This window comes from Scyliorhinus torazame, chromosome 5 (genome assembly GCF_047496885.1).
Source record: "Scyliorhinus torazame isolate Kashiwa2021f chromosome 5, sScyTor2.1, whole genome shotgun sequence".
NCBI classification, from domain to species: domain Eukaryota; kingdom Metazoa; phylum Chordata; class Chondrichthyes; order Carcharhiniformes; family Scyliorhinidae; genus Scyliorhinus; species Scyliorhinus torazame.
Window position 1 is genome coordinate 223,328,765 of NC_092711.1, and position 24,721 is coordinate 223,353,485.

The window sequence follows — 24,721 nt, forward strand, 5'->3', positions numbered from 1 at the left end:
TAGCCGCACAGTGATTTCCCTAATCCTCTTGTTCTTCCCTATTCCTGCACATGGCTGGGGAAGTAATCCTGAGACTACTACTCCTAACCTTCTGCTCCTAAACTTGTTTCCTAATCGCCCAAATATATCCTGCAGAGCTTCAGTCATTTCCTTACCAATATAAATTCCTCTCACATCGAGTACACTGACTGTCAGCTCTCCATCCCTTTTTACACTTGTTACTTATGACCCTTACCCTTGCACTTGGGAAGCAACAAAGCATCTGAGAGGGGTGGTGTCAACTGCAAATGATTGTGTCTAATAATTGAATCGCCCTGTCATTACTGCATTTCTGGAAAGCAACTGCAGGTGTTTTAGGAATTTGACCTTGGTGTTTGCAAAGGCCACAAAACAATGTTTCAGAAATGATATTGTGATATTCCAGTTTGGGGCATCTGCGTCTATTTCCCGCAGCCAGCATGAGTGGTCTTATCATTTCAGAATATGTTTGAAGTGTGGTGTTATGTACTTGCAGTCATTGTGGGATTGAAAATTAATCTCAGACAGTGGCGCAAAACAGGAAGTATCTGGTCAACTGCCCCATTTATGCACCGTGCCTAAGATTAGATTCCATTGCAGTCAATGGAATTAAATGTCAGCCAGCAGTGTGATATAGGACAATTGACCCAACAAGTGTGAACTTTGCATCGCTGCCTGAGACTAATTTCTACCCCGGGGAGAGGGTGACACGGTGTCACAGTGGTTAGCACTGTTGCCTCACGGCACCGATGACCAAGGTTTGATCCCAGCCCCGGGTCGCCATCCGTGTCGAGTTTCCACATTCTCCCCGTGTCTGCATAGGTCTCACCCCCACAACCCAAAGATGTGCAAGGTAGATGGATTGGCCACGCTAAATTGCCCCTTAATTTGAAAAAAAAGAATTGGGTACTTCAAATTTATTTTTAAAATTCCACCCCGGGATATTTCACATCTAACCATATGGAATAGAGTTGGTTAAGGGTCCCACCCGAAAGACCACACTAACAAATCAGTCTGGATTATGCTTAAATCGATGGAGTGTAGCTTGAACCCAGAATTGTCCTATTCAGAAACAAGAGACAAAGACCTGCATTTATTTATATTGTGCCTTAACCATTTCAGGATATCTCAAATTGCTTTACAACCAATGAAGTAACTTTGAAGTGTAGACACTATACATGAGGACATGAGGCAGCCAACGTGCCAACTCAATAAAGTCCACAGCCAACAATGAGACGAATGACCAGATGGCCTGTATCTTTGGTGTTGGATAAGGGATAAATATTGGCTGGAACACCAGTAAGAATTCTCCAGTTCTTTTTCAAACTAGTGCCTTGAGATCTTTTATCTCTGCCTGCAAGTGTCTTGTGTCAGTGTCTCATCTGGAAGACAGTGCCTTTGACAGCGCATCGCTATCTCAGTTTCGTTCCAGGTGGAGAAGGGGAAGAACATTTCACTGACAGTCATGGGGGATCTCTCAACATTGCCCTGTGGAAAACGATGATGGCTGTGGAAAACATCTACAGGAAAAGGAGGCATTTTGTGTAGTTTCCTTGCTTCATTGATGTATGGATGTTTATTGTAAAGCAAGCTGAATTTTCTGTCAATCAATATAATAGATGCATAGTGCAAAGCTATCGCTTTTAAATTAAAATTAAAAATTTGCCTTCTGGTAACTTTTCTCCTTCAAGAGTCAACCAACAGGAAAGCAAAGACCCAGAATCATGTTGAATATGAAGCAAGGAGTAGAATATCAAGGGAATGCCAGTGAGTGAGCTACAAGAACTGTTACCATTGTCTATTAAATATGTATTTAATAAATATTCTCTGTGACAGTAAAATTGAATTATAACTTAGAATGGCACAGTTTTGGATGGGAAAAATTAATCAAGCAATGAGAAAATCTTTTTCTCTCTGATTTATTTTGTGAAGTAATGGATTTTCCTCCCAGAATTCTTCACCTAACTATCTCCCTCCCCACTTATTAAATATTCCACAAAATCATTCTTTTGATGCTTGTAACTCTTCCACTTCTAATTGCCATCTTGTCTTGTATGAAGGTCTCTGGGATGTTTTTCTACATTAAAGGTGTTGTATAAATGGAAACTGCCGTAGAACAGAGGAACAATCCTGATTTTGTCTGCAAAATACAATTGGTACTTTGCCCCCTTGGGATGATATCACTGAATCACTTGTGTTTGAATACCTTTGCCTGTTTCTTGTGGACTATGAAAAATATGTTTAATAGATGAAAATACGTTTAATACAGATATTGTATTACAGAAATAAAAATTCTGTACATGATGCTCGAAATTTCAAATTAGAAGTTCAATTACAAAATGTGTTTAAATATCCTAACTTGTTGATTTATATATAATATATACGTATAATATAGATTGGATTTAATCTATAATACACTTTAAACCTAGAATATTATACCATCATTGTTCTAATCTGCATGTATTTACTTCAATACGGCTGTTTCAACAGAATGTTACAACTCATCCACAGAAATGACTTGCAGCAGTCCTACTGAAATCTCAATCCTGTTTCTGGAGGCTGAAGTCCGTTCCATCTTTTGTTACAGAGCCCCCTATCTGCTAAAGATGCTCGACAAGAAAGCAGTAATGCATGAAGGTTAGATCTGTGACTAGCTGCTAGCTTCATCATTGCGCTTTATTCAGACCGGCTCTTGAGAAGGGATTAAAGAAATAAGCAGAGATTCCAGCTGTCTCTGGCTCTACTGAAGGAACTCAAGGTGGGGATTGCCTCGGTACCTGGATTCTCAGCTCGTACCTCATTCAGGTAAATGCCTCGAGTTAGGAACTTGTCAAATGGACTATGTCCCAAAGCCTGTGTAAAATATACAGTGAGTTGTGGGCTAATGACTTACCACCATACATCAGAAAACCGAGGGGAATAGCGAAGTATGAAGACTAAAATGGGTAGCTTTGGTTTGAGGACAGTAGGTTAACTGATAAGAAGTAATTTTGAAATTGTTCTGAGCAGGTTTTTTTTAATGTATTCTATCTTGGAAAGTTTGATGACATCCAGGCACATGCACTGTAAAAATATAGAATAAAATTCCAGCCAGCTTTAACTAAAGCTGGGAAAATGTTAAACTGCCTGATTTTCGTACCGTTCCAAAAATACCTCCAGCTAGGCAGAAAATGTGAGCCTTCTGCACTTCACCCAGATGTTTCATTCAGCTAACCTACATTATAAGTGCAGCAGACAAGTTGTGATGCTTATGTTTTAACTTAATCCTGGTTTTATTTAAATATGTAGAAATATATACATATAATATATATACATGTATTGTCCTGTCTTTTTTATTTGAACAGTTAGCGTCATGTTGCAGCAATCTGCTCTAGTAGTGATGTGTAACCTGTTTATATGCTAAGGTGTTATTTATATGATGTTTCGTATACTATGTCTTTGATAAATTGCTCTGATTGATTAACTAATTTCTTAACTATGATTTATTGATTCTACAGTCATCAGCTTACAACCAAAGTGCATATAATGAAAACATTGGTGCACCTGTAGCTTTTGATAAGAAGCAATGATGTGTTTCTAATCACGGTTCAGATTATAATGGCTTATTTATTATCAAGTGTGAAGAACTTGCATTTATACTGTGTCTTATCTCGTCGTTCAGAAACATCTCAATGCATTTTATGTAGAATGCAGCATATTGTGCAGTTGTGGTGCTTTTTATGTGACTGCACCAGCCTGTTGTGCACAGCAAGATTCCACAAACAGCAATTAGTCTGTTTTGGTAGTGTTGGTTGAGGGAGGAATGTTGATCAGGAGCGGAGCGGAACGGCCTGCCTTCTTTGAATAGTGATGTGGGATCTTTGGTATTTGCTGGAAACGGGAGATAGAAAAAGAATGGCACCTCCAACGATGCAGCATTTCCTCAGTGCTTCAACGATGTGGCAGTTTAGGTTATGTACCTGGAGTGGGGCTTGAACCCACAACCTTTGTGACACAATCACCTAACTGAGCTAAGTGACATAATGTGGTTTGGCGTGAGTTAAGGTTGCAACGCATCTCAGCTCCAGAACGATAATTTTATTGACTGAAGCAAAAATATAAAATGATGGCATTCTTGTCACATTGGAGCATTATTAAATTTTCAATGAATCTTGGTGAGGCAAGGAACAAAAAGGAGCTGCTTTGGGTCTGTAAGAAAATATTAAACTCTGGATTCCTCTACCTGTAAGTTGTAGTACAATTGTAAATGGATTCTTCATAAAAGAGTGCATGATTTCGTAACAGCTCACACAGAGGTAAAGGGTTTATTCTTTGTATCACATTCTTCTGAACGCATATCAAAAGAAAACATTTAACCCCTAATTTTGACAGTTGGACAGGGACTGTCCAGATAGAAGCAAATGGTAAAATATCCGACTCTCCACAGCATAAAAGACACCAAAACACAGCAAATATACTGCCCAAAAGGAGGCCATTTGTCCTATTGTGTCAGTGCCAGCTGTAAAAGAACCACCAAGCTTAATTCTGCTTCTCAACTCTTGTTCTGCAGCCCTGTAAGTTCCAATACTTCAAGTGCATATAGAAGTTTCTTTATATTGCATGTGCACATAAATATGAAAAGGTTTTTTCCAACATTGAAAATTGGGAGATTTAGGGCTGGATTTTGAGCTGAGACACCCCTCCCCATCGGCATAAAAGGCAGGGAGGGCCTATCCTCACTTACCCTGTTGCAGCCATTAACAACCGCCTGGCTGTTAACTGGCTGGAGGTGAGATCTCCGCTCCCATTGGACAGGAAGTTCTGCCTCAGAAAGCACTGGCCAAACAAATGGTCGGCAGCTCTCTAGTCCCAGTAGCAGCACTGGGAGCAATGGCCACTGCTGGATCAACAGCAAATCTCAGAGGGCAACAAGCTGTGATGGTGAGTCCAGGGTTTTGCCGGGGGAAGGCTAGCAGACCCTGCTGAATGGTGCATTGGGAATGGGGAACCTGGGCAGACAGGACAATGGGCAGGGAAAAAGTTAGCGGTGGGACGCACTGAATACCTTGCGGGTGGCCTCTACTATGCAGTATCAAAGATTAATGTTAAACATGTTAAAAGGCAGTCTACATCATCAGTAATGCAAGATCTCATGAAAACTGAGCTTGCTGAGAGACCTTCAGACCCTAAGACGTAGGAGCTGAAGTAGGCCACTCGGCCCATCGAGTCCGCTTCACCGTTTGATGAGATCATGGCTGATCTGATATAATCCTCAACCCAACGTTCCAGCCTCTTCCCCATAACGCTTGATTCCCTTACTAATTAAAAATCTGTCTAGCTCAACCTTGAACTAAAGGACCCAGCCTCTGTAGTAAAAATTTCTACAGATTCACTTCCCTCTGAGAGAAGAAATTCCTCCTAATTTCTGTCTTAAATGAGTGACCCCTTACTCTAAAATTATGCTCTCTGGTCCTGGACTCTCCCAGAAGAGGAAACCTCCTCAACATCTATCCTGTCAAGCCCCCTGAGAACCCTATATGTCTTAATAAGGTCACCTTTCATTCTGATAAACTCTAATGAATACAGGCACAACCTACTCAACCTCTCCTCATAAGAAAATCCTTCCATACCCTGGATCAACCTCGTGAACCTTCTCTGGATTGCCTCCAATGCCAGTATGTCTTTCCTTAGATAAGGGGACCAAAACTGTTCACGGTATTCAAGCTGTGGTCTAACTAGTGCCTTGTATACTGTTAGTATGACATCCCTACTTTTATACTTCATTCCCTTTGAAATAAAGGCCAACATTCCATTTGCCTTCCCAGTTACCTTCTGAACTTGCATGCTAGCTTCTTGTGATTTATGGACGAAGCCCCCAAATCCATCTGTGCTGCAGTTTTCTGCAGTCTTTCTCTATTTAAATAATATGTTGTTTCTTTATTCTTCCTACCAAAGTAGGAGGTTCTATGGAAAACCCTGTACTGTACATGGTTAGTACAATATTCAATAAAAGGTAAAGTTGATCAACAGCCTAACCTCCAGCAGTCTCAATGAATTCAGACCAAGGTCAGCTTCATCCAAGGCAACAACGAAACTAACAGATGGTGACCGAGGAAAGCACGCTGGAAAAGTACTAAGAGCCCAGCAACTGGGAAAGCAGAAAGAGAAATGACTGCCAGACAAGGCGTTGGCATGAGTTGGCACCTATGGGCATGGGGAATGGGAATGGGTGGGGTAGGCGAGAGGCTTTGAGGGGTGAGAGCTAGAGGGCCTACCTGTTTAAGAGAATAAAAGTGACCAAGTGCCAGAGAACTGAGGTGGGGGTTTTAACCAGCCCAGCTCAGGACTCCTGTGGCTATCTCTTATCTGCATCTGGTATAGCAGGCCCCATTTCATCCTACACCCAATTCCAGAATTAAGATCTCGCCATTCAGTGCACTTCTTCCCCTGAGGCAGTTGTGGCAAGCTGAGAGATTTTTTGGCTCATGCACCCACCTTGGGAATGAAATTCCAGGTTTGAGGTGCCAGCTGCATGGATTCAAAGAAAGAAGTTGGTTCGACACAGACTAACAATAAAGCTCAAGTTGCCCTGTGGTCAGTGCTGTCCTGGTCCACCTATCCTTTATCAACTCTTCTTTCCATAAAACATGCTTCTGATGATTCTGTAAGTGATGAAGATATATAATCAGGACATTTCAGTAAATGGGATTTTCAACTTCCAATGTAGAGAATTAATAGTAATTTTCAGTTTAAGGGCACCTTTTGGTAAAAAAATCAATAAAAAAGTATTTTAACTGAAGTGTTGAAGAAAAATGTCATTACTCATTGTGGGACTTGATCTGCCAAATTAGCTACCCAAGCTGTTTCCTGCCCTGAGCCTTATCACCTAATTTAAGGAGATAATACTCACTGAGATTGAGATCCCATGCAGATTGGGAACTGGGGTGAACCTATAATGGCAAATTATGTTTTTATAGGTACTACAGTGAAATTGATGCCAGCCCAAACCTGTACCGCTGACTGGAGAGATGGCAGAAACAATTCCACATGCACCGGTCGCCACTTTGTGGTACCTGACCTGATTATTTCAGCTTCTATTGACCTGAAACCTACCCTCCTAATTGTGACAGTGAAGTATGGCTCGGCCATCAGGGGACTGGTGGTTAAAAATAACATGGAAGTAGGGATTATGCTCAAAGCACTTTCACTTTTGACCCACTGGCTCCCCCAAACCACACTCCCTCCCAACCCTGTAATGACATGCTATCTCCTGCTTCAATGGTAAATCTGACCCTGCACAGTCTTGAGTTGGGCCCTTATGGGCTCTAAAACCCAGAGGCCATTAGCCAAGGGCATCTCAGTGCTCTGGTTAGGGATCTGAGCAATTTGTTTTTACCTCTGCTCCAGTGGCATTTTCAGTTTTTGCTGGTGAATGCCAAGACCATTATTGACAATGACCAACGGGAGGGACATGAAGCGAATGGGATTAGGAGCAGTGTATTGAGATGGATAGAAAAGTAGTTGGCAGACAGAAAGCAAAGAGTAGGAATAAATGGGGGGTTTCCCAATGGCAGGCAGTGACTAGTGATGTACCGCAAGGATCAGTGATCGGACCCCAGCTATTCACAGTATATAATTCATGATTTAGATGAGGGAATAAAATGGAATATCTCCAAATTTGCAGATGACACAAAGCTGGGTGGGAAGCTGAGCTGTGAGGAAGATGCAGAAGTGCTTCAGTGTAATTTTGACAAGTTGAGTGAGTGGGAAAATGCATGGCAGATGCTGTATCCCATGGATAAATATGAGGTTAACTACTTTGGTAGCAAAAGGAGGAAGGCAGATTATTATCTGAATGGTTATAGTTTGAGTGAGGGGACTGTGCAATGAGACCTGGGTGTCCTTGTGCACCAGTCACTGAAAGTAAGCATGCAGATGTACCAGGTGGTGAAGAAGGCAAGTTGGTATGTTAGCCTTCATAGCGAGAGGATTTGAGTACAGGAGCAGAGATGACGCTGCAATTATACAGGGCCTTTGTGAGACCACGCCTGGAATATTGTGTGCAGTTTTGGTCTCTTTACCTGAAGGAGGATATTCTTGCTATAGAGGGAGTGCAGAGGAGGTTTACCAGACTGATTACTGGAGTGGAGGGAATAATGTATGAGTTGATTAGGATTGTATTAGGAGTTAAGAAGAATAAGTGGATCTCATAGAAACCTATAAAATTGTAACAGGACTGTAGATGTAGGAAGGACGTTCCCGATAGTGGGGGAGACAAGAACCAGGTCACAGTCTAAGGATATGGGGTAAATCATTTAGGAATAAGATGAGCAGAAATGTCTTCATCCAGAGAGTAGTGATCCTGTGGAATTTGATACCACGGGAAACATTTGAGGCCAAAACATTGAAAGTTTTCAAGAAGGAGTTAGCTAACGCTTTTAGAGCTAAAGGACCAATGGATATGGGGGGAAAGCAGGAACAGTTGGCTGGATTGGATGATCAGCCATGATCATAATGAATGGTGGAGCAGGCTCGAAGGGCTGAATGGCCTACTCCTGCTCCTATTTTCTATGTTTCTATGAAAGGAGACTTGGTTGTTTGCAGGGTTGCTTTTTATTGGTGATATTGGGGGGATGTGGGGGCAGAGAGTTGAGGCACAAAGGTTTTTTGCATCAAGTTGTGAGATAGGTGGAACTTAAGCATTTAATCAGGACATCAAGGGCAGCATAGTCAGAGTCATAACGGTGCAGGAGGCATCTTCTATTAGGTCTAAACCTTTCTGCGGTGCAATTTTGTGCAGAGTACAGCACACCGTGACCCTTCTGGAGATTCTTGACAGTGCCGACTAAGGAGCATCTCCAATTCTCTCCAGCCACCTGAATCACATCTTCACCATGCTGATGGTGTGTTTAATAACACATCTCGTTGGTCCATATGACATTGACTATAGTGCTCCTGCGTCTCATTCCGCAGGTTTCAGGGAGAGTTATAATCAGCTATGTTTTAAGAGGAAACCAGACATTATCTCGTCATCAACGTGTGAAAAGGTCAGGGAATGTGGGCTACTGCAGGATGAAAGCATCACTGCAGCTTCCCAGGGATCTTGCTTCAATTTGCATGAAGAGCTTCTCGTGGTTGCAAATCAGCCACATAGAGTGGAACCTTTTGTGGTTCACAAACACTCATGGGTGATCTGGAGTGTCCTAATTTCCACTGTTGTCCTGATGTCCTGAACCTTTGTAATGTCATCCTGAGAGGCCACTCTTCCTGACTGGCAGAATTGCAGAAAAGGTAAACATTATTGATGGCCCTGGCAAACAAGCCAAGATGTGATTGCACCAGAAAGGGTGACGAGATGATTCACCAGCATGTTTCCTGGGCTAGAGTTTTACAGCTATGAAGAGAGGCTGCATAGGGTGGGATTGTCTTCTTTGGAGCAGAGAAGGCTGAGGAGGAACCTGATTGAGGTGCAGAAAATTTTGAGGGACATAGATCGGGTGGATAGGAAGGAACTAGGAATTTGAGGGCTCAATAACCAGGGAGCATAGGTTTAATGAGGGGCAGGAGATTTTGAGGGGATTTGAGAAAAAAACATTTTCACCCATATGGTGGTGGGAATCTGCAACTCACTCCTATAAGTGTGGTAGAGGTGAGAATACCTCACAATATTTAAGAAGCATTTAGATGTGCATTTGAAATGCCTTAGCATGCAAGGTAACGGGCCAAGTGCTGTAAAATGGGATTCGAATAGATAGGTACTTGGTGACCAGCACAGACACGGTGTGCCGAAGAGCCTCTTTCCATGCTGTAAAACACTATGACTAGTCTTCACCTGGCTTTTGAAGTTGTGGCCAACCAGATGTCCTGCACAGGTCTCTAGGTGGGCTCTGGAAGGAACCAGAATCAAAAATGCAGGTGCTTGTGACTTTGGCACTGGTAACGCATGGTCAACAGGACCAGCTGGCAGCAGGCTTTGTTCCGGCATGCTGAAAATGTCTGCCCACTACCTGAAATGACACCTTCAGCTTCCTGACTCTCTGTTGTCCGTACAGCACGGTAGCACAAGTGGCTAGCACTGTGGCTTCACAGCGCCAGGGTCCCAGGTTCGATTCCCCGCTGGGTCACTGTCTGTGAGGAGTCTGCACGTTCTCCCCGTGTCTGCGTGGGCATCCTCTGGGTGCTCCGGTTTCCTCCCACAGTCCAAAGATGTTCTGTGAGCTGTTGGATCTATTGTTGGTCACCTTGGCCATCAGAGGCTCAATCTAACACAGTGTAAACGATATCCATTCTGATCAATAGGCCACAACCCCAAGGAACGAACAGGCCTCAAAACGTGTTGGAAAAAGTACCTGAAGTAACCACTCAACAAAAGTACAGTGAATCAACCCATTCCCAATAGGAGCTGAGAAAGCAGATCTGAATACTGATTGGCCCCCCCGTGCCGTGTATTCCTGGGGCGGACGCGGCTCGCTGGCGAAATCTTCTGGTTCACTGCTGTGTACTCCATTTTGTGTTTGCCCTTCCCACCTCTGGGTGTTGCCTTCAGCGGGGCCAGAGGATCCCACAAGCAGGGAGGGCCAGAAAATCCCACCCTGAGTACATTTTGGCTTCTTTCTGAGAATGCTTCAGCCTCTTCAATTGCCACTATGCATCATCTTACCTTCATTATCTAAGAGGTCCAACAAACCTGTGGACCTGATTTAAAGTCTAAAAATGTAGACTATTATTGCTCTAATTGAGTGATTTACATATATTGGTTAGTGACCCGCCTCTCAGGAGGGGATTGATCGCGCGGTGCCGCAGTGTTTAGCACTGCTACCTCACAACGCCAGGGGTTCTATTCCGGCCTTGGGTGACTGCGTAGAGATTGCACATCGTTCCAGTGTCTGCGTGGGTTTCCTACGGGTGCTGCAGTTTCCTCCCACAGTCCAAAGATATACAAGTGGATTGGTCTTGTTAATTGCCCCTTATAATTCAGAGGTGTGCAGGCTAGGTGGGGTTACGGATATAGGGCGGTGGGGGGGGGGGGGGGGGAGTGGGCCTAGGTAGGGTGCTCTTTCAGAGGGTCGGTGCAGACACGATGGGCCGAATGGCCTCCTTCTGCACCATAGGGATTCTATGGATTCTCACAGCCTAATGTGCTGCAGTAAAATTCAGGTCAGCAGATTAGAGCCAGCTTCCCACTTGTTCACATTTTGCTGATTTTAACCCTCATTTGTGCCTAAACCCATGCATTCTTCCAAGTTAAAAATCCCCCGCTGAGACTCGGAAAAAGTACTAAGTACAGCAGGGTTTCAATCCAAGCCACTAACTTACTTTTATCATTGATGCACAGAACAAATCTCTTAGTCGTTAAGTTCAAAGCACAACTCTTCTTCACCAGATCATATTGAAAGTGCAAAGACTTTAAAGGAATATCTTAGTGAAATATGTGATCCTCCTCATTTACCATTAATTCCTGAAGTAAACACAAAAAACTTGGGTAAATTTATTTTACTCTTTATTCATCAAACTATGTCCTATTGTATGAGGATAAAGGTGACCGTTGAAGGGTTACACATTTCCTGGGTGTGTCATACGGTTATTCAACCTTGAGATGAATGCTTCCCAATCTTCAGCATTGAGATATGTCTTGGCACAAATAAAATCTGAATTAAGTTTACCATCCCCCCCAATGATAAAGCAGGACTATTCTCGTAACATTTTACTGTCAGTGCACACTTTAGCGCAGAAGTTGGAGGCAGTAATGGATTTTGGACTCCAGCTTAAGTCGAGATCTCCAATATCATTTTCAAATGCGATTACACTCTTTCAGGGCTTCTCGTTCAAATTGCAGCACAGGACAGTGATTTCAGGATTGAGGACTAATAAACTTACCGAGTAAGTTAATTTTCAATTGTAGATGTTTCCCGAGGTACCTGATATATCCTCATGTTTTATTTCCTTCAATATGTAACTCCATGTTCCTGTCCTGTTTTGTCGTGAAAACTCAAACCAAAGAATCGTTTGGCCAACTTTAGTGACCTTTCGGATTATGGAAACAGGTCAGTGGGCTTGACGATTCAATCTTTCCTTGTCCTAACTTCCAAGCTGTGTGCCTGAAAGCAAAGGACTGTAACTATAAATTGGGCTAGGGCATTCGCACAGAACAAATGATAGTCTATTAGCAGCTTGTTTTGTTTTCCATGTGAATTTCAAGAAAGCTTAGACGTCAAAATCTCTGTTCTGTGAAAATGTCTTGTGCTCTGCCTGCATCTCACAGCCCAAGTCTTTCGCCTGGCATTTTGGACTGAAATATTCTGTGTTCAGATTATAATGATGTAAGGTGTTCTCTAAGGTGGCAATGTTTCCAGTGCAATAAAAACCATAAAATAGAGTTAAACTTCTCGCAAAAGAGGGCCAATTTCCACTTTTCTAGTGCCCGACTTGGTTTAAATCTGTTAATGAGGTATCTCACGTCTCTGTGATGGGGCACTCGGGCACCATGACATCTGCCAATGTAAAATGATGGATGGCACATGCTCATGTGTTCGGGATATTAAGGGCGGGATTCTCAGTAAATGGGGCTCATGTCCCCAGGCTTGCGGGAAAGCCGGCGCCAACGACCCCGGCGTCAATTGCCCCCCAAAGTGAGGAATTCTCACCTTTCTAGGGGGCTAGGTTGCCACCAGAGTCGTCCCCGCTGCTCCAGCTGGCGCCGACGGGCTGGCACGGGTTCACGCATGCGCGGACTGGCCGACGTATTTCCGCGCATGCGCGAGGGTTCCCTTCCCCGCTCTGGCCCCGGGGCAATATGGCGGAGCCCTACAAGGGTCCGGCGCGGAGGAAAGAAGGCCCGCACGGAACCAGCCTGCCCGCAGGATTGTTAGGCCCCGATCGTGGGCCAGGCCACCGTGGGGGCCCCCCGTGGCCAGATCCCCCCACGCACCCCCCTCCCCCAGGACCGCCCCTGCACACTTACCTGCCAGGTCCCGCCGTGCGTGTGGCCAGTAATTCACGCCGACGGAACTGGGCAAAACTGGATGGCCACTTGGCTCATTGGGGCCCGGAGAATCGCTGGGGGGCCGCTGTCAACGGCCCCCGACGGGCGTGGCGGGAATCTCGCCGGCCCCGAAAAACGGAGCCGGAGAATAGGGCAGCCGACATCGAGGCGGGATTCGCGCCTCTCCCCCCCCCGAGGATTCTCCGACCAAGCGCAGGTTCGGAGAATCCCGGCATAAGTCTTTACCGCATGCAACCCTCTCCCACCCTTTGTGACGGATCAAGGCCAATGTTTCAGCAAAGAAATTATCCATCTATGGAACAGGATCCTTCTGGAGATGAAGGAATCTACTTTTATTGATTGATTCAATTCAAATGAAAATAATATTCTGGGGTACAGCGCATGAGTAACTTGAGAAATTATGCAGTAAGTGTAGGGAGTAAAAAGGAGACTTTGAACCATTGGTTTTCAAAGCAAGGAGTTTACATTGCATTATTCCCAAGTATATTGTAGACTGACTGATTGACATTGATTGCTGTGATCCGTCAACAACATTATTTATCATGTGTGTCCCAGAATGGTAGAAGACAAACTACTTGGACCTTGGTCTTTCGTCGTCTGACCCTTCCTATGTTCATATGCATCGTTATCTTTTCGATTCGCGTTTTACGATAATTTTTACTATGGAGCAGCAATCAGAGTCAGATTGCCACTGTGGTCCGAGGTACTTACCTGGAGATCCAGCCAGTCCATTCTACCCCGACCTTCCGGCTCAGGCCGGTCGGGAACCAGCACTCTCCAGCTGCCTTCACGCGAGGGCTGGAGAATCGGTGGTAAGGAAGCCACGCCCAATTTCCTACAGCAACTATTGCCATAAAACAGTTTAAAGGTACAGCCACCTTCAGAGGCCATGGAAAATGTAGGTTTGTGAGGTAAGTGGAGAGCATCACAGAGATGTGGCTGCAAAGGGATCAGGGCTGGGATCTAAATATCCAAGGATATGTGTCCTATCAAAGGGACAGGCAGATGGGCAAAGGGGGCGGGTTTGCATTGTTCATAAAGAATGAAGTTAAATCGATAGCAAGGAGCGATATAGGATCAGAAGACATAAAATCTCTGTGGGTGGAGTTGAGGAATCACAAAGGTAAATAGACCCTGATGGGAGTTATGTACAGGCCCCCTAGCAGTAGTTAGGATGTGGGGCAGAAAATGAATCAGGAGATAGAAAAGTCATGTATAAAAGGCAATATTGCAATAATCATGGAGGACTTCAATATGCAGGCGGACTGGGAAAACCAGGTTGGTAGTGGATCCCAAGAAAAGGAATGTCTAAGAGATGGTTATTTGGAGCAGCTTGTGACAGAGCCTACTAGGGAACAGGCAATTCTGGATTTGGCGATGTGGTCGGCGCAACATCGAGGGCCGAAGGGCCTGTACTGCGCTGTAATATTCTATGTTCTATGTTCTATGAGTAATGAGGTAGACTTGATTAGGGAACAAGGTGAAGGAATCCTTCAGGAGCAGTGACCACAATATGATAGAATTTACCCTGCAGTTTGAGAGAGAGAAGCTGCAATCAAATGTAATGGTATTACAATTAAATAAGGGTAATTACAAAGACATGAGGGAGGAGCTGGCCAGAGTTGATTGGAAAAGGAACCTAGCAGGGAAGACAGTGGAACAGCAATGGCAGGATTTTAGGGGGTTATTAGGGAGGCACAACAGAAATTCATCCCAAGGAGGAGGAAACATGCTAAGGGGAGGACAAGGTATCCATGGTTGACGACGGAAGTCAAGGACAGCATAAAAGCAAAAGAAAAATCATACAAAGTGGTGAGGTTAGTGAGAAGCCAGAGGATTGGGAATGAAGATGAAATATGAGTGCAAGCTATTTTGTAATGTAAAGGAAGATAGGAAGAGTTTTTTTCAATATATAAAAGGTAAGAGAGAGGCAAAAATAGACATTAGACCACTGGGAAATGTGGCTGGAGAAGTGATAATAAGAACAAAGAAATGGCAGAGGAACTGAATAGTTACTTTACATTAGTCTTCAGGTGGAAGGCACCAGTGGGATGCCTGAGCTCCAGGAGATTCAGGGATCAGAGGTGAGTGCAGTGACCATCACTAAAGAGAAGGTTCTGGGGAAACTGAAAGGTCTGAAGGTGGATAAATCACCTGGACCGGATGGACTACACTGAGGAGATTGTGGAGGCATTGGTGGTGGTCTTTCAGGAATCACTGGAGGCAGGAAGCATCCCAGAGGACCAGAAAGTGGCTTATGTAACACCACTGTTTAAGAAGGGAGGGAGGCAAACTTCCAGTGGCAGCTATGAAGGAGTAGGTCGCACATTTGGTGGCTCCCGCTCTGGTCAGACTTTTGGACCTTTCCCCCGTTTTTCTACCGGACTTGAATTGTAAAACGGATGTTAGTGGCAATTGTTTACTGAATTCCCACTTCAGTGCATGGAGCGAAGGACTAGAAGTGTTCGTAAGGGCAGAAACAAAAAGACAGAGAAGACTTGGGCTGTAGCTGCAACAGAAGACAGCATGGCAGAGGTTCGGACCTCTGGCTTATCGACTCAGCAGTCTATGGAGCAGTTGATGCAAGTCATTCAGGAAGGCTTTGCTATGCAGAAACGGGAAATGGGACTGCTTGGACCCGATAAAAGAGTCGACTGAGCGGTTGGAGCGTAGATTGGACGCCCAGGATCGAGAGATCTAGAAGGTGGAGAAGGTGCTGGCTGAGCAGAAGGAACATCAGACTGTGGTGGAGCTGGAGGTGGGGATTTTGAGGGACCAGCAAAAGAAGCTCCTGGAGAAGATGGAGAACCTAGAAAATAGGTCCCGCCGGCAGAACCTAAGAATCGTCGGGCTCCCGGAGGGGTCCAAAGGAACGGATGCTGGGGTATACATCGCAGACATGTTTCTGAAGCTGCTGGGGATGGGGCATTCTCCCGGCCCTTGGAGGTGGATAGGGCTCACCGAGCACCCATGAGGAAGCTGCGAATGGGAGACTCCCCGAGGGCAATGGTGGTGAGATCCCATAGGTTCTCGAATAAGGAGCGCATTCTACAGTGGTCCAAGCAGACACGGAGCTGTAAATGGGATACCAGCATCCTCCAGGTGTAGAGGTGGCCAGGAGGAGAGCAGGCTTCAACCAGATCAGGTCGATCCTTTTTAAGAAAAAGGTGAAGTTTGGACTGTTATACCCAGACCATCTCTGGGTCACGCATGAAGATCAGCACTTCTACTTCGAGTCGCCTGAGGATGCGTTGGACCTTGCGACAAAGGAAGGGCTGGTGATGGATTGAGAACTTTTGAACTTGGCTGCAAAGTTCATGTTTTTATTTTTTACTTTTGTTCTCTGTTTTTGTAAAAAGTTTCTCATTTTGCGTTTCATGGAAGATGTTTGTGATGCCGTTTGCATTGATTTGGAATCAGCGGTAGAGCTGAGTGAGTTAAGGTTTTCATTTGCACTGTTGGGGGATGGAGGTGTGCTTGTTTTGATCTTGGTGTTTTTCTATTGGCCAATTGTGTGGGGATTGTTTGATGTTGGAGTTAATTGTATGAGCGGGGCTGGGTGGGGGGGAACAATAGGTGGGAGACTATCTGGCGCCGGGGATGGGGGCTGTGGTGATATGCATCACTGTAAATACACAAGGGGTTAATGTAAATACACTAAGACTAAGTAAATACTAGAGGGAGCACCAGAGACATCATGACATGCAGAAATACAGCTAATAGAAATACATAGAATAGGACATGACAAATAGGCAGTCAAGACACCCAGAGGCGACACTACCACAAGGGGGCAACCCGTGTAAAAGGACTGGGCACACATACTCTTTCTCTTTCCACAGGTGACACTCAGAGAGAAGGACAGTGGCAGATCAGAAGCATCAAACCCACCACATTGCTGGATTTGGCGACCTCAGTACCAAATCCCAACCGCAACGAGATGATGTGTACATTCAAGAACCCGACACAGACATGGATAAGTTCTTCGGATTTGAGGATCCTCAGCCCAGCATAGACAACATCCTGACACGTGAGTACAGGATTCCGCTGCGGCCTGACGCCAAGAGACAGAGAGCAGTACAAGCCCACAGAGAGCGGCCTGACGCCACACCAGTGGTCCACACACCACAAACAGTGGCCACGCACCACAAAGACTCCCCGACTCCACACACAGAGTGGTCCATGCACTCTGAAGAGTCCCCGACTCCATACAGAGAGTGGCCCATGCACCACGAAGAGTCCCCGACTCCACACAGAAAGCGATAACAGACTCCACAGCGAGACTACTGCACGTCTCCACACAGAGAACACAGAAAGACTCCACAGCGAGACCACTGCATGACACCATTGAGAGCGCTCAGATCGACTCCACAGGGAGACCTCTGCATGACTCCACACAGGGAACGATGCCAGATTCCACAGAGAGCACGATACAAGCCTCCACAGTGAACTCGTTGGAAGCAATGCAAAATCTTGGAAAGGTTTATAAGAGATAGGAGAACCACGATGGAAGCAATGCATAACTCCAGAGCGCAGTCCTTGCATGAACAAGACCATGAGGGTCTAGCAACCTTATTTGAGCAACCAGCAGCAGACGATGAAAGTCTGCCACGCTCAAGTGCACAGCAAGACGACCATGACAGTCTACCACGCTCACGTGAACAACGAAAAGACTATGACAGTCTACCCAGATTATTTGAGCCACCAGAAGAAGATTCTGACAGTCAACCCAGCTCATCTAACCGACAAGAAGACACTGAAGGTCTCCCCACTGTATGTGCGACAAGTGACAAAGGCTTCACAATTTCCATACAAGATGTGCGACATCTCAGCGAGACTGACAGATCTCAGCTAGTATAGAACATAGAACATAGAACATTACAGCGCAGTACAAGCCCTTCAGCCCTCGATGTTGCGCCGACCTGTGAAACCACTCTAAAGCCCATTTACACTATTCCCTTATCGTCCATATGTCTATTCAATGACCATTTGAATACCCTTAGTGTTGGCGAGTCCACTACTGTTGCAGGCAGGGCATTCCATGCCATTACTACTCTCTGAGTAAAGAACCTACCTCTGACGTCTGTCTTATATCTCTCTCCCCTCAATTTAAAGCTATGTCCCCTCGCGCTAGACATCACCATCCGAGGAAAAAGGCTCTCACTGTCCACCCTATCCAATCCTCTGATCATGTATGCCTCAATGAAGTCACCTCTTAACCTTCTTCTCTCTAACAAAAACAGCCTCAAGTCCCTCAACCTTTCCTCATAAGATCTTCCCTCCATACCAGGCAACATTCTGGTAAATCTCCTCTGCACCCTTTCCAATGCTTCCACATCTTTCCTATAATGCGGTGACCAGAATTGCATGCAATACTCTAAATGCGGCCGCACCAGAGTTTTGTACAGCTGCAACATGACCTCATGGCTCCGAAACCCAATCCCTCTACCGATAAAAGCTAACAAACTGTACGCCTTCTTAACAACCCTCTCAACCTGAGTGGCAACTTTCAGGGATCTATGTACATGGACACCGAGATCTCTCTGCTCATCCACACTGCCAAGAATCTTACCATTAGCCCAGTACTCTGTCTTCCTGGTATTCCTTCCAAAATGAATCACACCACACTTTTCTGCATTAAACTCCATTTGCCACCTCTTAGCCCAGCGCTGCAGCTTATCTATGTCCCTCTGCAATTTGTAACATCCTTCCGCACTGTCCACAACTCCACCGACTTCAGTGTCCTCTGCAAATTTACTCACCCATCCTTCTACGCCCTCCTCCAGGTCATTTATAAAAACGACAAACAGCAGTGGCCCCAAAACAGATCCTTGTGCTAACCACTAGTAACTGGACTCCAGTCTGAACACTTCCCATCAACCACCACCCTTTGTCTTCTTCCAGCTAGCCAATTTCTGATCCGAACTGCTAAATCTCCCTGAATCCCATGCTTCCGCATTTTCTGCAGTAGCTTACCGTGGGGAACCTTATCAAACGCTTTACTGAAATCCATATACACCACATCAACTGCTTTACCCTCATCCACCTGTTTGGTCACCTTCTCAAAGAATTCAATAAGGTTTGTGAGGCACGACCTACCCTTCACGAAACCCTGTTGACTATGTCTAATCAAATTATTCCTTTCCAGATGATTATACACCCTATCTCTTATAAACCTTTCCAAGATTTTGCCCACAACAGAAGTAAGGCTCACTGGTCTATAGTTACCGGGGTTGTCTCTACTCCCCTTCTTGAACAAGGGGACAACATTTGCTATCCTCCAGTCTTCTGGCACTATTCCTGTTGACAAAGATGACTTAAAGATCAAAGCCAAAGGCTCAGCAATCTCCTCCCTAGCTTCCCAAAGAATCCTAGGATAAATCCCATCCGGCACAGGGGACTTATCTATTTTCACCCTTGCCAGAATTGTTAACACCTCCTCCTTATGAACCTCAAGCCCTTCTAGTCTAGAAGCCTGAATCTCAGTATTCTCCTCGACAACATTGTCTTTTTCCTGTGTGAATACTGACGAAAAATATTCATTTAGCACCTCTCCTATCTCCTCGGACTCCAAGCACAACTTCCCACTACTGTCCTTGACTGGCCTTACTCTTACCCTCGTCATTCCTTTATTCCTGACATATCTATAGAAAGCTTTAGGGTTTTCCTTGATCCTACCTGCCAAAGACTTCTCATGTCCCCTCCTGGCTCTTCTTAGCTCTCTCTTTAGGTCCTTCCTAGCTAACTTGTAACTCTCGAGCGCCCTTACTGAACCTTCATGTCTCATCTTTACATAAGCCTCCTTCTTCCTCTTGACAAGTGTTTCGACTGCCTTAGTAAACCACGGTTCCCTTGCTCGACCACTTCCTCCCTGCCTGACAGGCACATACTTATCAAGGACACGCAGTAGCTGTTCCTTGAACAAGCTCCACATTTCCATTGTGCCCATCCCCTGCAGTTTTCCTCTCCATCCGATGCATCCTAAGTCTTGCCTTATCGTATCATAATTGCCTTTCCCCCCAGATATAACTCTTGCCCTGCGGTATATACCTATCCCTTTCCATCACTAAAGTAAACGTAATCGAATTGTGGTCACTATTACCAAAGTGCTCACCTACCTCCAAATCTAACACCTGTCCTGGTTCATCACCTAGTACCAAATCCAATACAGCCTCGCCTCTCGTTGGCCTATCTCCATACTGTGTCAGGAAGCTCTCCTGCATACATTGGACAAAAATGGACCCATCTAAATTACTCGAACTATAGCGTTTCCAGTCAATATTTAGAAAGTTAAAGTCCCCCATAACAACTACCCTGTTGCTTTCGCTCCTATCCAGAATCATCTTTGCAATCCTTTCCTCTACATCTCTGGAATTTTTCCGAGTCCTATAGAAAACCCCTAACAGGGTGACCTCTCCTTTCCTGTTTCTAACCTCAGCCCATACTACCTCAATTGACGAGTCCTCATCAAACGTCCTTTCTGCCACCGTAATACTGTCCTTGACTAACAATGCCACGCCTCCCCCTCTTTTACCACCTTCCCTGAGCTTACTGAAATATCTAAAACCCGGCACCTGCAACAACCATTCCTGTCCCTGCTCTAATCATGTCTCCGAAATGGCCACAACATCGAAGTCCCAGGTACCAACCCATGCCGCAAGTTCACCCACCTTATTCCGGATGCTCCTGGCATTGAAGAAGACACACTTTAAACCACCTTCCTGCCTGCCGGTACACTCCTGCAACTTTAAAACCTTACTCATGACCTCACTACTCTCAACCTCCTGTATACTGGAGCTACAATTCAGGTTCCCAAGCCCCTGCTGAACGAGTTTAAACCCTCCCGAAGAGCATTAGCAAATTTCACCCCCAGGATATTGGTACCCTCTGGTATGTACAGAGGCACTCGACAATCAAAGTGAGGCTACTAGTGACTCCAGTGACACCACGTTAATTCAAACCTCATCCACTCGAGCCTCTCCACAAGAAAATGCATTCCTGAACGCTTTGACTCCGGGCGGGGAGCATCAAGCCACCTCAGATGATTCAAGTGACACCTCAGATGATTCAAGTGAACCTGAAATGACTTCGGACGGGGAGTGTCAAGAAACCAAAGCTGATTCAGGTGAACCAGAAAGGACTCCAGACGGGGAGCATCAACAAGCCAAAGATGATTCAAGTGAACCGGACATGATTCCAGACGGGGAGCGCCGAGGAATCAGAGACGCACGCTCAATGAAACAGCAGATGCCATAAAGGACACTGACACAAGTAACTTTATGAAGGACTCGAATTCTCCATTCGGTGTGGTCATTGAGCGCAACAAACAAAACAACAAAACCTACAAAAACAACAACACTGACAACAACAAGAAGTGTACCAAAGGCACCGTCAACAACAAGCATGACAAAAACAACAACAATGGAACAACGACTGGTACGACATGGTCCAACTCTGCAAATGCAGGACAATGTAACAGCACAGCTGCTAACACTGGCAAGAGTACAGCCACACCATGGCATGACTGCAAATCTCACCGATTCAAGTTTGCTCCATTACAAACAAGCAAACCAGCTTTCAAGGCAGATGAGTTTGCTCCACTATGAAAAGCAAACCAGCTGTCAAGGCAGATGACATACTGCATCAATATCGCCATCACAAGAAACAGTCCAGGTCGGACAACACAGATGACATACTGCATTGCTACCACAAGCATAGAAAAAAACAGAGTCCAAATCAAACAACGCTGTGATTTGACCATTTGCACACCGCCTGATGACTTCTTTGTTCCTTAAGCACAGGGACACCGGCGGCATTCACAAGGGAATGACAACATCAACATTGACACATCCATAACAGCATATGAAAGCCGCTCAACCATATAAATTCATGAACTTTGGACTCATACATATTATTTGGTATTGTATAATCATCACTGTCATCATGATTTGTACATATCTACCTATTTTGTTCAATTGTCTTCAACCCAGTACAGAAAATATGTAATACGGAAAAAGGGGGGATGTGGTGATATGCATCACTGTAAATACACAAGGGGTTAATGTAAATATACTGAGACTAAGTAAACACTAGAGTGAGCACCAGAGACATCATGACATGCAGAAATACAGCTAATGAACACATAGAATAAGACATGACCAATGGGCAGTCAAGACACCCAGAGGTGACACTACCACAAGGGGGCAACCCATATAAAAGGACAGCGTACACATGCTCTTTCTCTTTCCATAGGCGGCACTCAGAGATAAGGACAGGGGCAGATCAGAAACATCACACCCACCGCATGGCTTTGAGCAGACTGGTTAGTTAGACTGAGTTACTATAGCAAGATTAGCAGGAGAGTCGAACTCAAGTAGGAGAATTGTTAACTGTTCAATAAATGTGTTAAACCTATCTCCACGTCTGAACCTTCCTTTGTCAGAGCATACATCAAGGAAGCAGCTTATGCTATATGAAGAAGCATAACACAACAGGGGCCACAAAGCTAACCGGGCGAACTAGCTCTCGGAAGCGCAGTGGGGGGTGTGCATATGCTTGGTTTACTAAAGGGGTTGGGTTACAGGGTGTTGTTACTGGGGAGGGGGAGGGGGGGGTGAATGTTCTGCTGACGAGGGAGGGACTTGGGCTAAGGACAGAGAGGAGGTTGGGGGCGGGGGCTGCCTGGGGATGGACCGATGGAGGCGCAGAGCACGGGCTGGAGGCGGGCCTAAAAAAGGGGGTGGCTGATCGGCGGAGGGGCGGTGCAATGGGCCCCCCAACTAGACTGATCACCTGGAATGTTCAAGGGTTAAATGGGCCGGTCAAATGGGCATGTGCGTTCGCACATCTTAGGGGATTCTTAGGGTAATGTTGCAGGAGTCGCACCTTAGAGTAACGGACCAGGTTAGACTGAGGAAAGGCTGGGTCTGTTAGGTCTTTCACTCGGGACTAGATTCAAAGACTAGAGGGGTCGCAATCCTGATCAATAAGCGGGTGGTGTTTGAAGCGGGTAGAATAGTCTCGGACATGGGAGGTCGGTACATTATGGTCAGTGGGAAGCTAGAGGGGGTGCAGGTGGTATTAGTAAATGTGTATGTGCCAAATTGGGATGATGTGGAGTTTATAAAGAGGATGCTGGGAAGATACTGGACCTGGACTCGCACAGGTCATGGGAGGGGACTTCAACACAGTTATGGACCCTGGCTTGGACCGGTCAAGCTCAAAAACGGGCAGGGTGCCAGCAGTGGCAAAGGAACTAAGAGGGTTCATGGAGCTGATGGGGCGGGGGGTTTGATTTCTTTATTTTGAATAGGGCCTTGCTGGCTGGGGTGGTGGACACGGGGTACCCGGCGATCACAATCTCAGACCATGCTCCGCACTGGGTTGACCTGCAGGTCAGTAAAGACAGTAACCAGCGCCCGCACTGGAGGTTGGATGTGGAACTTCTGGCGGATGAAGGGGTGTGCGAGCGGCTGAGGAAATGCATTCAGAGCTAGCTGCAGGTCAATGACATGGGGGAAATTTCAGCAGCGATGGTGTGGGAAACACTGAAGGCGGTGATAAGGGGGAAGCTGATCTCGATACGGGCCCATAGGGAGAAGGTGGACAGGGCAGAGATGGACCGACTGGTAAAGGAGATACTACAGATTGATAGGAGGTATGCAGAGACCCTAGAGGCAGGGCTTTTAAGGGAATGGTGGAGGTTACAGGCAGAGTTTAGCTTGCTGACAACAAGGAGGGCGGTGGAGCAGCTGAGAAAGGCGAGGGGGGCGACCTATGAACATGGAGAGGAGGCCAGCAGAATGCTTCCACAGCAGCTTAGGAAGAGAGAGGCAGCACGGGAGATAGGGAAAGTAAAGGATGGAGATGGGAACTTGGTTGGTGATTCAGTAGGGGTGAAGAAGGCGTTTAGGGATTTCTACAGCAGGCTGTACAGGTCGGAACCCCCTACGGGGCCGGAGGGGATGAGGCACTTCTTGGGGGGGCTGAATTTCCCAAAGGTGGACGGGGAGCGGGTAGAAGGGCTGGGGGCCCCAATCGGGCTGGAGGAGATAGTGGAGGGCTTGAAGGCCATGCAGGCGGGTAAGGCACCGGGTCCGGACAGGTACCCAGTGGAGTTTTATAAAACGTTCTCTGGGATATTGGGGCCGGTGTTGTTGAGGCTGTTCAATGAGGCAAGGGAAAGAGGGGTGTCGCCCCCGACGATGCCACAGGCAACGATTTCGCTGATTCTTAAGCGGGACAAGAACCCGGAGCTGTGTGGGTCCTACAGGCCGATCTCCCTGTTGAATGTAGATGCCAAATTGCTGGCCAAAATCTTGTCCTCCAGGATCGAGGATTGTGTTCCGGACGTTATTGGGGAGGACCAGACGAAGTTTCTTAAGGGCAGTGTTGCCCTTTTTTACCTACTGTAAATATGGCAATCAATAAGGTTGCCCTTCTTTATTTGGATATTGATATTATATTGCTCAGAGTCGCCAGGTATCAAATTATACCACCACAAGGTTCAACCGGATATTGACCAAAGAGCCAAACACCAGTTAGTTAGTTCAAGATCAAGGGTACTTTATTTACACACACAATTAATCGTGCAACATAGACACTACTAGTTAAACTACACCTATCAACTATGACAACCTGTACTTAACTTCAGGCACCCAGCTTAGGTCAGAGGAACTGTGGCCATTCTTCGAATCTGGGTCTATCAGGTCAGTAGAAGTAACT

General features: G+C 45.8%; 1 protein-coding gene across 2 annotated transcripts in view; it reads left to right on the forward strand.

Annotated features, from left to right (window-relative positions):
* Positions 1–2,659: 2,659 nt before the first annotated feature.
* The window catches only part of LOC140420962 (5-hydroxytryptamine receptor 2A-like), a 400,511-nt gene continuing 378,449 nt past the window's right edge, over positions 2,660–24,721 (forward strand). For both annotated transcript variants that reach the window (XM_072505165.1, XM_072505166.1), the window contains exon 1: positions 2,660–2,823. The gene's annotated coding sequence lies outside the window, so the exon portion shown is untranslated. The remainder of the gene's footprint in view (positions 2,824–24,721) is intronic.